This window comes from Pogoniulus pusillus, chromosome 13 (genome assembly GCF_015220805.1).
Source record: "Pogoniulus pusillus isolate bPogPus1 chromosome 13, bPogPus1.pri, whole genome shotgun sequence".
In the NCBI taxonomy this organism is placed as follows: domain Eukaryota; kingdom Metazoa; phylum Chordata; class Aves; order Piciformes; family Lybiidae; genus Pogoniulus; species Pogoniulus pusillus.
In genome coordinates, this window is record NC_087276.1 from 24,721,653 (window position 1) to 24,733,530 (window position 11,878).

Sequence of the window (11,878 nt, forward strand, 5' to 3'; positions counted from 1 at the left end):
CCTCCTCTTCTCCAGGCTGCACACCCCCAGCTCCCTCAGCCTCTCCTCACAGGGCTGTGCTCCAGGCCCCTCACCAGCTTTGTTGCCCTTCTCTGGACATGTTTCAGTACCTCAACATCTCTCTTGAATTAAGGAGTCCAGAACTGGACACAGCACTCAAGGTGTGGCCTGACCAGTGTTGAGTCCAGGGGCAGAATAACCTCCCTTGTCCTACTGGCCACACTGTTCCTGACGCAGGCCAGGATGCCATTGGCTCTCTTGGCCACCTGTGCACACTGCTGGCTCATCTTCAGCCTACTATCTATCAGTACCCCCAGGTCCCTTTCCTCCTGGCTGCTCTCCAGCCACTCTGTCCCCAGCCTGTAGTGCTGCTTGGGGTTGTTGTGGCCAAAGTGCAGAACCCTGCACTTGGCCTTGTTAAATCTCAACCCATTGGCCTCTGCCCATCCATGCAGCCTGTCCAGGTCCCTCTGCAGGGCTTTGCTACCTTCCAACAGCTCCACACCTGCTCCTAGCTTGATGTCATCTGCAAACTTACTGATGCTGGACTCAATGCCCTCATCCAGATCATCAATAAAGATATTGAACAGGACTGTGCCCAGCACTGATCCTTGGGGAACACCACTAGTGACAACTGCCAACTGGATGTGGCACCATTCACTGCCACTCTCTGGGCTCTGCCATCCAGCCAGTTCTTGATCCAGCACAGAGTGAATCTGTCCAAACCATGAGCTGCCAGCTTGGCTAGGAGCTTCTTGTGGCAGACAGTGTCAAAGGCTTTGCTGAAGTCCAGGTAGACTACATCTACAGCCTGCCCCACATGCACCAGGTGGGTAACCTGATCATAAAAGGAGATCTGGAAGAACTGGACAGCTGGCTGTGCTTTAGGGGAGGATGGAGAGGTTGCCATGGCTTGTAAGCTGAGAGAGTTTTAGAAGAGGCAAACACCATCACAGGTCCAGTAGTGCACAGACAGGAATCTTGCTCTGCTGAGCTGTGCTAGAGGAGCGTGTCCACTCCTGGGCTCCACACGAGAGAAATGTGGATGACTTGAAGAAAACAGGCAGCAATCACGATCAGAGTTTTGAACACATGACTTCTGCTGAGCCTTTTTGAGAGGGCAGAAAACTGAGAGGAAATGTGGTAAGTCTTCAAATAGATAAAAGAGCTCCAGCTAGGAGAAAGGGAACGGAACAATTTGTTCTCTTACGGCCACTGGGTGTAGGGGCCTAAGTCGTAAGCAGAGATAACAGCAAGGCAGATCTGGGTTAGAGTGAAAAATATCCTCAGTGATTCCTTTGAAGTAGTCAAGCCCTGTGCTGGACTGACTTGACAGGTTGTCAGGCTCCTCTTAGCCATTTTTAAGGATGGATCAGAAAAATCTCTTGTCAGGCTGGCAGAAGTGTAATAGAAGGTCTTGCAGCTGAGAAGGCAGATGAGTGGCTGGCCTCTGAAACCAGGGTTCCCGTGGCTCTGTAACAATGAGGTATGTCATCGTGGCAGCCCTTACTGGCTTCATGCTCCAACTAGATCAGCTGCACCGATTAAAGGCACGCAACTAGGCCAGGCAAAATTACGTAAGAGGAATGAAATTCCCTTTTAAGTATGGTTTTATGTTTACAAAACGATTTTCACCAGATGGAGTCAAAGCATCTAAATGAGGAGCTCTGCAGAGCTTTTAAGCATTAAAAGCTAAGGCCCCCTTCCCAGCACAGCTTTACAGAGAGTGCTTCTATCCTGTTCCTGCTGTATTGCAGATACAATTATGCTCTGTTAATCCATAAGGGATGCCAATGTGTTTGAGATTAAGGCCTCAGAAGCAAGACTGAACTGATCTTAGTGAAAGTAGTTTAGATGCAGCTTGACCTTAGGATCATAGAATTGTTTTAGTTGGAAAAAGACCTCTAAGGTCATCAAGTCCAACTGTCAAAGATCTGTGTGAATAGAATCACAGAATCAAACATCCTGGTTGGAAAAGCCCCTCAGGATCACCAAGTACAACCTATAATCCTACTCTACAAGATTCATCTTAAACCGTATCCCTAAACATCACATCCAAACCACCCTTAAACATATCCAGGGTGGGTGACTCCACCACTTCCCTGGAATCACAGAATCAAACATCCTGGTTGGAAAAGCCCCTCAGGATCACCAAGTACAACCTATAATACTACTCAACAAGATTCACCTTAAACCATATCCCTAAACATCACATCCAAACCACCATTAAATATATCCAGGGTGGGTGACTCTACCACCTCCCTGCACAGCTCATTCCAGTCCCTGACCACTCTTCCATGAAAACTTTTTCCTAATGTCCAATCTAAACCTTCCCAGTCTCAGCTTGAGGCAATTTCCTCTTGTTCTCTCTCCAATTACCTGTGACAAGAGTCCAGCAGCAGCCTCCCCACAATGTCCCTTCAGGTAGCTGTAGACAACAATGACATCTCTCCTCAGCCTCCTCTTCCTCAAACTAACCATCCCCAGCTCCCTCAGTTGCTAGAAATTGAGCTGGGACATCCTCATGCAGTGAATGTGTGCAGGTGGGTACCAGCTAGCCAAAAAGGGCTCTTTTGGAAGCAGAATGTTATATGTGCAAATGGGAGGAAAATATCTGCCTTTAGAGGCATTAGTTGTGCATTGTTCACCCCAGTATTTGAGTAGCTCCCAGCAGTGTCATGTTGGGCCTGATGTTGTCTCCAGGGAGAACTTATTATGGCCTTTCTCTACTTAAAGGGGGTCCCTGAGAAAAAAATCATAGAATGGTTTAAGTTGGAAAGGACCTCAAAGATCATCTAGCTCCAACCTGCCACCATAGGCAGGGACACTTCCCACTACAACAGGTCTCTCAAGGCCTCATTTAACCTAGCTTTGAATACCTCCAAGGAGGAAGTATCCACAACCTCCCTGGGCAACCTGTTCCCTGGGGACAATCTTTGTAGCAGGGCTTCTAGTGACAAGACAAGGAGTATGATTTTAAACTGAAAGATTGAGAGATTAAGACTAGAGAGAAGAAAGAAGATGTTTGTACTGAAGGTGATGAATACAGACTCAGGTTGCTTAAAAAGGTGGTAAATGCTACATCCCTAGGATCATTCAAGTATGGGGCTCTGAGCAACTTGCTCTGCTTGAAGAAGTCCCTACTGACTGCAGTGAGATTGGACTAGATGACCTTTAAAAGTCCATTTCAACCCAAAGCATGCTATGATTCTGTCTTTAAAAGGAAGATCCAACAAATGTGTTCCCCCCCTACCCCAGCTGTATTCTCTGCTTCACCAGAACATCCATGGAGATCATGGTCATATGTTGAGATCAGTTTTCATCATCAGGAATAGTTTTGAATTATCAAAAACATTGCTTTAAGATTACATAAAGTTACAGATGATCAAAGTAACTGCAAACGTGGGGATTTTTTTAGCAAAGAAAGAAACTGTATCCCAACATTCCTGCTTTTTTATTGCTTTAGACTGTGTTTCCCTTGCCAACCTGTTTTAACTTGGTGTGGAATGCATGCAGTGGTCACAATGCAGAGCAAGAGAGAATGAAAACTGCTCCCACTGCCTGGCCAGACTTGGACTGTGCAGCATTTTTTTGCACCTTGATGTTGACTGCTGCCAGAGGAGATCTGTGATGAAGCAGGTGGGATCCTGCGTGCTCAAATCGGCAAGCCCTCTGGCTCAGGTTCTAAATGACCACCTTCAGCTTTAGCTTGTGACATCTGGCAGCATCTGTGCCCTTTTTAGCCTGCTTCTGAAAGGTTGTGTGCCTAGATGTGTTTGTTCCAGCTGTCTGAGCAGAGCTTGGTGAACAGCAGCAGGGTGTTTGGATGACAGCAGTGTTTTCCTTTAGCTCCCAGAAAATGATCACTAGAAAAGAAACAGCAGTAGTGTTCATCACCTTTTTTTTTTGTCTCAGATGATGGTAGCAAAATTATACATTGGCATTGCTAATGGTGCCTGGGTCAAGGCAGTCTCGTGAGGAGCAGCTGAGGGCACCAGGATTCTGGGAGAACCTGGGGATAAAGAGGCAGAAGGGAGACCTTCTTGCTCTCTAAACTCCCTGAAAGGAGGTTGGAGCAAGGTGGAGGTTGGTCTTTCCTCTGAAGTAACAAGTGACAAGACAAGAGGAAGCAGCCTGGAGTTGTGCCAGGGGAGGTTTAGGCTTGACACGTGGAACAATTTCTTCCCCAAAAGTGTTGGCAGGGAAGTGGTGGAATCCTCATCCCTAGAGGGATTGAAGATGTGTGGATGTGGTGCTGAGGGACACGGCTTGGTGGTGGACTTGGCAGTGCTGGGTTAACAGTTGGACTTGGCAATCTTAAAAGTCTCTTCCAACCTTAACAATTCTGATTCCCTCAGAATCAGCCCTCTTCGTTCCAGAGTAATTCCTCCACAGCCAACAAAGTCTCATGCCCTACAGGCTGTACCTCACGAGGCTGCCACAGGAGCTGTTTCTGATGCTCGTCTTGTTTGAATTTACTCTTTCTGTGCTACTCCAGCCTCCTGTCACACCACCCTACTGCATCTGGCATTTGGGCAGCAACCCTGAACACTGTGTCCTGCTGCCTCGCTGCAAGCAGATTCATTTTCCCCTATACAATGAGCTTTATCAAGTCTATGAATAAAGCTGTTGATGAGAGTAATTATTTGGAAGAGATGGCCCAGATCCCACCTTCTAGCCTTCACTTGAAAAATCCCCAATCTGTGTTATCACAGATAGTGTTCAGGCAGTGTTGGATATCTTTTGTCATTCCAGGTAAACCTGAGAAGTACATTTGCAACTTTTTGGGTCAGACACACAGATAATTCTTCTATCTGCAGATCACTGCACACGTTTTCCTGTCTTATAGTCTCTTCTTCACGTGGGCCACTTCTTGATATCTCAGACCTGCTGTTCTAATCAGCACTACAGCAGTGTTCTCTTGGGCAGCTTTTGACACAGTACACAGTTGTCTGGAAGGGAAAAAGATGCTGAAGCTGTGTTGTAGTAGCATCTTATTTACCTTTCAAAGCCTTGCTGAGAAAGAAGGTAGAAATGCTGTAACCTCTATCCATGTTTGATAAACAATGATGTGCAACTCCTTGTCCTTACCTCAGAGGAAGGAGGAGGAGGAGTAGAGATTGGGTGATACATACTTTGTATTCTTTTGGTCCTTGCCTTCCCTATGGAGTATACAGGAGTGTCCTGGAATACCATGCCAGGATGAGGTGGGCTTTTTCCTAAGAGAGGTCCAATTCTGGTGCCCTTGAGAAAAGATTTAGCCCTTAATGTGTATCCTTTTTGAAAGCAGAAAGATGCTGCTCCTTCTCCCTTTCTGTTTTACCATTAGTTAGAACACGTCTGCCCTAACCATGAGCCATTTCAGAACTCATCTCCGTGCACAGAGACTTGTGGAATATCTCTTTTCCCTTTTATAGGGAGCTGCATGAGTCAGCTGCTGTTGAGAACACACCTATGTTTTCCTCATCTCCATCCCACACCCTTTTCTGCTCTAGTAAGTTCATGGCAGGTGGGTTCAAAAGTGAACTGCAGTTTCAGTGTCTATTCCGGGGCCACTGGCAGAGAGGAAGAAGGTTGAGGCACTTGAAGAACCTCCCTAGAACGTAAGCCCTCTGCTTGCTGCGACACAGTGCCTGCCTCTTCTAAGGTTAGTTTGTTCTGCTGCCCCTGCATGTGCTACTTGGTTTTGTAGCCATCTTCAGTGCAAGACCAACTCCTTTAGAGGCCTCTTGTTCTTGTGCAGAATTTTCAGTGTCCACGCAGTGTCCCTGCCTGGAGTCTATTTCTGTTGAGTTCCTTCAGAGCAGAGGAAGAATAATTGATGTGTGATCATGAGGATTAGAAGAAGAAACAGGAAGACCATGTCTACCTCAGGAATTTGAGGCTACTTGTGCTCCAGATGTGCATGAATGCCAAGTAACACCTTGCAGATTCTCCTTTGTGGGTGCAGATAAGCTGCTGACCCCCGTGGCTTGTTACCACTGCACTCAAGCACCATAAAGGTTCTGATTGATGCATTCTTCACAGGGTGCAAAGTGCTGAAACTCTCTTGTGCTCCACTGGGCTGAGAATGTCCTACATGCATCTTTTCTGCCTTGCCTGGGTTTCCTTAAATTAGCACATTCCCTTTGGGACGTGTTGGTTGTTAAATGAAAATGGTCCTTTTCAGGTATTTGTGCTGAATATGGAAGCTCAGGTGCAGGAGAGTTTCAGAGCTGCTCAGTTGGAATGATTTTCCTAATGTATTTGTACATGGGTTTTCTTACTCTGGAGTTGCTTGATGGTGCTTTTTCCCCTCCTCCTTTCAGGGCTACCTGCTCATCCTGTTCCATCCTGACTTACAGGTCTTTTATTGCAGTTTAATGGTTCTCCTTAATCTTTTCCAGGTGCACAAAATGATCCTGCTCCCCACACAGATCTTTTGCCACACAGGGAGCCTGTGAGGAAGGCATGAAACAGACCAATAGCACAGCTATTTATACAGCCCATTCAAAGCTAGGTTATGTTAACCTGATACTTGCATGTTACCTTCTGAGAAGTTTTGCCACGTCTCTTAATTTTTTGGTGTATGACAGGCTGCCTTGCCAAAGACTGGATCTACGTTTCCCTGGAATCCATGGAAGTAACTCCTGTAAATCCACATCTCCAGACTGGAATGTAAACCAGACAGTGGAGCACTCACAGAATCATAGAATCAACCAGGTTGGAAGAGACCTCCAAGGTCATCCAGTCCAACCTAGCACCCAGCCCCATCTAGTCAACTAGACCACGGCACCAAGTGCCTCATCCAGTCTTTTCTTGAACACCTCCAGGGACAGTGACTCCACCACCTCCCTGGGCAGCCCATTCCAATGCCAATCACTCTCTCTGCCAACAACTTCCTCCTAACATCCAGCCTATACTTCCCCTGGCACAACTTGAGACTGTGACCCCTTGTTCTATTGCTGGCTGTCTGGGAGAAGAGACCTACCCCCACCTGGCTACAGCCTCCCTTCAGGTAGTTGTAGACATCAATGAGGTCCCCCCTGAGCCTCCTCTTCTCCAGGCTAAACAACCCCAGCTCCCTCAGCCTGCACTAGTACCTCTGGACTAGTCAAATGCATTATCCCCACCTACCATGAAGTCAGTAGCTTTAGTTCTGATGATGCTCCGGGCTTTTGTTTTCACACTTTAATGGAAAGAAGGTGGCTGAGAGCGTGCTGTAGGTGGAAGGCAAAGGTACTGCCAGCACATGCAGTCTCCAAAGGCAGCGAGGTGGCAGAAGGCTCAGCCTCGCACAGAGGGGAAATGCTGCGCGTTAAATCCACAGCTAGCAGTGATATTTCTGAAGTGCCAGTTGTCAGCACAGTGCCAAAGGAGCAATCTGCTCCGTGCTGGCAACTTTTCTCCCCTCTGTGCCAATTATGGATGCCATTGACTAGCTGGAAAGGGAAGCCAGCCTACTCTTTGCTGGAGGCCTGATAGGTGTGATGAGTGAAGTTGTGTAATGAGTGAAAGAAAGGACAAATTGGGAGGAAATGGAGGAATTCCTCAGGGTGCCATCTGTGATGGAGATTACCCGGGAGGCAGTGAGGAAGTGGATTTCTTCTTTAGTGGATTAATTTTGCCAGGCTGCAATCAGTGAGCTAACCTGCATTCTGCTTTTCAGGATGATAAAAAGCAATGCAAATGCTAACAACGTGTGCTATTAACACTGTGAGAGCACTGGAGAGAAGGAATAGAAGATATACCCTAAGGTTTCCAGCTATCAGCACAAAGGGCAGAAAGGTGGGGAGGTGACTTAGATCAGCCACAGCTTTCTTTGCTCTCTCATCAGCTGCTCAGCACTCGCTGATGACTTTCCTCTGCTCATTAATAGTGTGTTGAAGGTCAGGCTCCAGCTTTCATTTAATAGTAAGCAGAGTGATTCTAGAAGGTGGAAAGAAGTCTTAGAGACTCAGAATGTCTTAATCTGCTCAGCTCTTGCATTTGGCTCTCAAAGAGATGATTTGTGCATCACAGTTTTCTGTGGAGATGGTTTTTTATCCCTAAAATTGGGCACTGTTAAGTCAAGTTGGATTCTTCCCTCCTAGATCCGCATTATGGACCATTATAACCTGTGTATTTGCTTGCAGGCTAAATGAGAGCTAAAATGACTGTGCACCTCTGGGGCAGAAATAGGCCCTGTTGTTTATGAAGGTCTTGAGTCCAAGTCTGTTTCGCTGAATTTCTGTATGGATTTGAGTTTATATACCAAGATTATTTATTGCCAAGTTGTGCTGCAATAGAAGCAGCTGGCTTTAGACCCAGTTGAAACTCTATTTGATTGCTTTCTGAACAAATGCAGCCTCTGCTCCACAGTTTGCAATATGTATGTGTCTTTTTATCTCGTGGAAAATATGAGCCCCACAGCTCATTTAGTGCTTACTGTTTACTGATATGAATCATTGGAGAACTGTTGTTGTTGCTGCTGTAAAAATAATAAATAAAGGAACAACAACAACAAAAAAAAACACTCTAAGGAAGGAGAACTATAAGGGCTTCAATAGAAAAAAATCCATTCTAGCTACATGAGCTGCTCTCCAGCAAAACAGCATCATGTAAATCATAGACTCATAGAATCAACCAGGTTGGAAGAGACCTCCAAGATCATCCAGTCCAACCTAGCACCCAGCCCTGTCCAGTCAACTAGACCACGGCACTCAGTGCCTCATCCAGTCTTTTCTTGAACACCTCCAGGGACAGCGACTCCACCACCTCCCTGGGCAGCCCATTCCAATGCCAATCACTCTCTCTGACAACAACTTCCTCCTAACATCCAGCCTAGACCTCCCCTGGCACAACTTGGGACTGTGTCCCCTTTTTCTGTTGCTGGTTGCCTGGGAGAGGAGACTGACCTCCACCTGGCTACAGCCTCCCTTCAGGTAGTTGTAGACAGCAATGGGATCATAGAATCATAGAATCAGTCAAGGTTGGAAGGGACCACAAGGATCATCTAGTTTGAAGTCCCCTGCCATGGCAGGGACACCCTACCCTAGAGCAGGCTGCCCACAGCCTCATCCAGCCTGGCCTTGAACACCTCCAGGGGTGGGGCCTCAACTGCCTTCCTGGGAAACCCATTCCAGGGTATCACCACTCTCATTCTGAAGAACTTCCTCCTCACTCAGATCATCCCTGATGCTGAGTGAGTTCCATGCTATGAAGGTTTTGTATGACAACTGAGTTTCAAAACATGAAATTAGCACTTTGTTGGTTAAAAGAAAATGTATCCTCTTATTATCAGCCAGTTGGAAGTGGATGCATTGGTTGCCTTCTTTAACCTCGTTGAATAAAAGCTACATTTACCACTTGATTTTTGATAATTGGTGTCCCATAATTGCAGCTGAGAAATATTTGTTGTATTATCAGTCCTTTCCAGAAGTTAGACTCTTCTTGGGAACGTTTGTGTGTGCTGTCTCTGTGGGAAAGAACTGCAGGTGGATGTTCGAGTAGCTTTTTGAATCTCTGCACCAAACGAAGTGGCAGGTATGCTGTTCCATGCTGCAATCTGCAGCACCAGGATGCTTTAAAGTTTCACTCAATGTGATCTCACTGTGGGCTCCAGGCTGTGGAGGAAATCTGAGCACCATGGAAACAGCTGGTGAAGCTGCTGCTTGCGATGCAGGCAGGCGTTTACACTGTCCTCTTTAAGGTGGGCTTTTCAAAAGGGCTAAGCACTGCCTTCATTCACCCACTCAACTTGTTGAAAGTCTTCTCACAGGCCTAGCTAGGATGTGGGCCAAGATGGATGGAGAGCAGTCTTGAGAAGAACTTGTGGGTATTGGTTGGTTCTTCACAGTGTGCTGGTTTAAAGCTAATTGGAATATTTTAATGAGAAAAATTAGATGGTAGGCTGTGAAGGGGAAGCAGTGGTGATGTCTGCTTCACTCATAGGCTTGCTGAGATGTATAAAAGCAAGAACACAAAACATAGATGAGACAGAGTGGGAAATTCAGTGTGTGTGTGTGTGTGTGTGCCTCTGTCACAGGGGGTGCCCTGGGCTGCTTCTGTGTAACTAATCCTTCTGCTTTCTAACCCCTTTGCTGATCCTCCAAATTCACCTTGCAGATAAGGTATATTCTGGGATAAGGTAGAGGGATGGAAAGAAGGTGGAAGGGTAGTTGGGAGGCCCTCCTGGGGATTCTGGTTTCTGGGAGGGCTGTTGTGTTTCTGTCTTACTTGTGTATTTCTGTCTATATCTGTATAGATTGTAAATATCTGCTTGTATATTGTGCTAAGCTGTGAATATAAAGCTTCATTCCTTAACTTCCAGCCTGGCTGAGTCTAGTCTGGGTGATTTCATAAGAGTGGGGGGCCAGGTAACTCCCAAACTGTCACACATGGAAAGAGTGATTGCCCATTGGAGTGGGCTGCCCGGGGAGGTGGTGGAGTCAGCATCCCTGGAGGTGTTTAAATTGAGACTGGATGAGGCACTTAGTGCCATGGTGACAGGTTGGACTTGATGATCCTAGAGCTCTTTTCCAACCTGGTTGATTCTGTGATTCTGTGAGAAGCTCAATATGAGGTGGTTGCATGCTAACAGCTCAGAAGCCAAATATGTCCTGGGCTGCATCCCCAGTAGGGCCAACAAGTTGAAGGAGGAGATTCTGCCTCTCTGCTCTGGTGACATCCCACCTGGAGTACTGTGTTCATCTCTGGAACCCCCAGTATAAGGACGTGGAACTATTAAAGTGGATCTAGAGGAGACCACAAAGATGATCAGAAGGCTAGAGCACATCTCTTATGAAGACAGGCTGAGAGAGTTTGGGCTGTCCATCTGGAAAACAGAAGGCTCCAGGGAGACCTTGGCAGCTTTCCAGTATTTGAAGTGGCCTTCAGGAGAGCTGGAGAGGGACTTTTCACAAGGACACGGAGTGAGGGGATAAGGGGTAATGGCTTCAAACTGGAAGAAGCTCAATTTACATCAGACATAGGAAGAAATTCTACCCCATCAGGGTGGTGAGATACTGGAACAGGTTGCCCAGGGAAGCTGTGGAGGCTCCAACCCTGATGATGTTCAAAGGCAGGCTGGATGGGCTTATGAGTAACCTGGTCTAGTGGAAGATGTCTGTGCCTATAGCAGGAGGTTGGAACTAGATGATCTTTAAGGACCCTTCCAACCCAAACCATTCTGTGATCCTATGATTCTGTGAAGATGGTGCTTTTCCCAAAGTCCTGCTCCCAGCAGAATCTCTCTGCAGACAGCTGTTCATGTTCCCTAGAGTTATCTCATCTGTCTGACACACCACTGCTCTATTTATCCATCACTGGCCTGCTCCAGCATTTCTTGCCCACAGTGAGGATTTAATGTTAAACCACTTGCACATGAACTCTGTGACAAGACAGCTGTCACATAAATAGTTCTACTCACTCTGTACATGGACAATGCCTTCGTTTTTTCTTCTCCATGACCTCTGCCTGGTCCTAAAGTTTGCAAGAGCACTTACTGCCTTCCAGGCCAGTCTGCTTTGCTTCCAGCTCTGCCTGCAGTGGACAGAGGTGGCAGAAACTGCTCCTGCAGCTCCTCGTCGTGCTGCTGAGCATCCTCATCCCTTTAGATCTGAAGATGAAAGATTAATATTAGTAATGAAGGGAGAGGAAGCTGAAAGATGTAGGAGGTCTCTCTGCAAAGCTGTCCTTTAAGGTGATGCCAGGTTTAAAAATGCACCACCACCAAAATCCCCATCCCTGGATCCCAGCATTGTGGATGTCTGTCTTACCTCATTGCAGCCACACTGACTGTAAAAGACTTACTTCTGACTGAGGCTGATGTAACTGAGGACAAGTTAGGTTTGAGTGTGTGTACAGGCAGAAAGACTCTTTGTTCTTACTCTTGAAGTTACTAAAATGGGATTTCTGG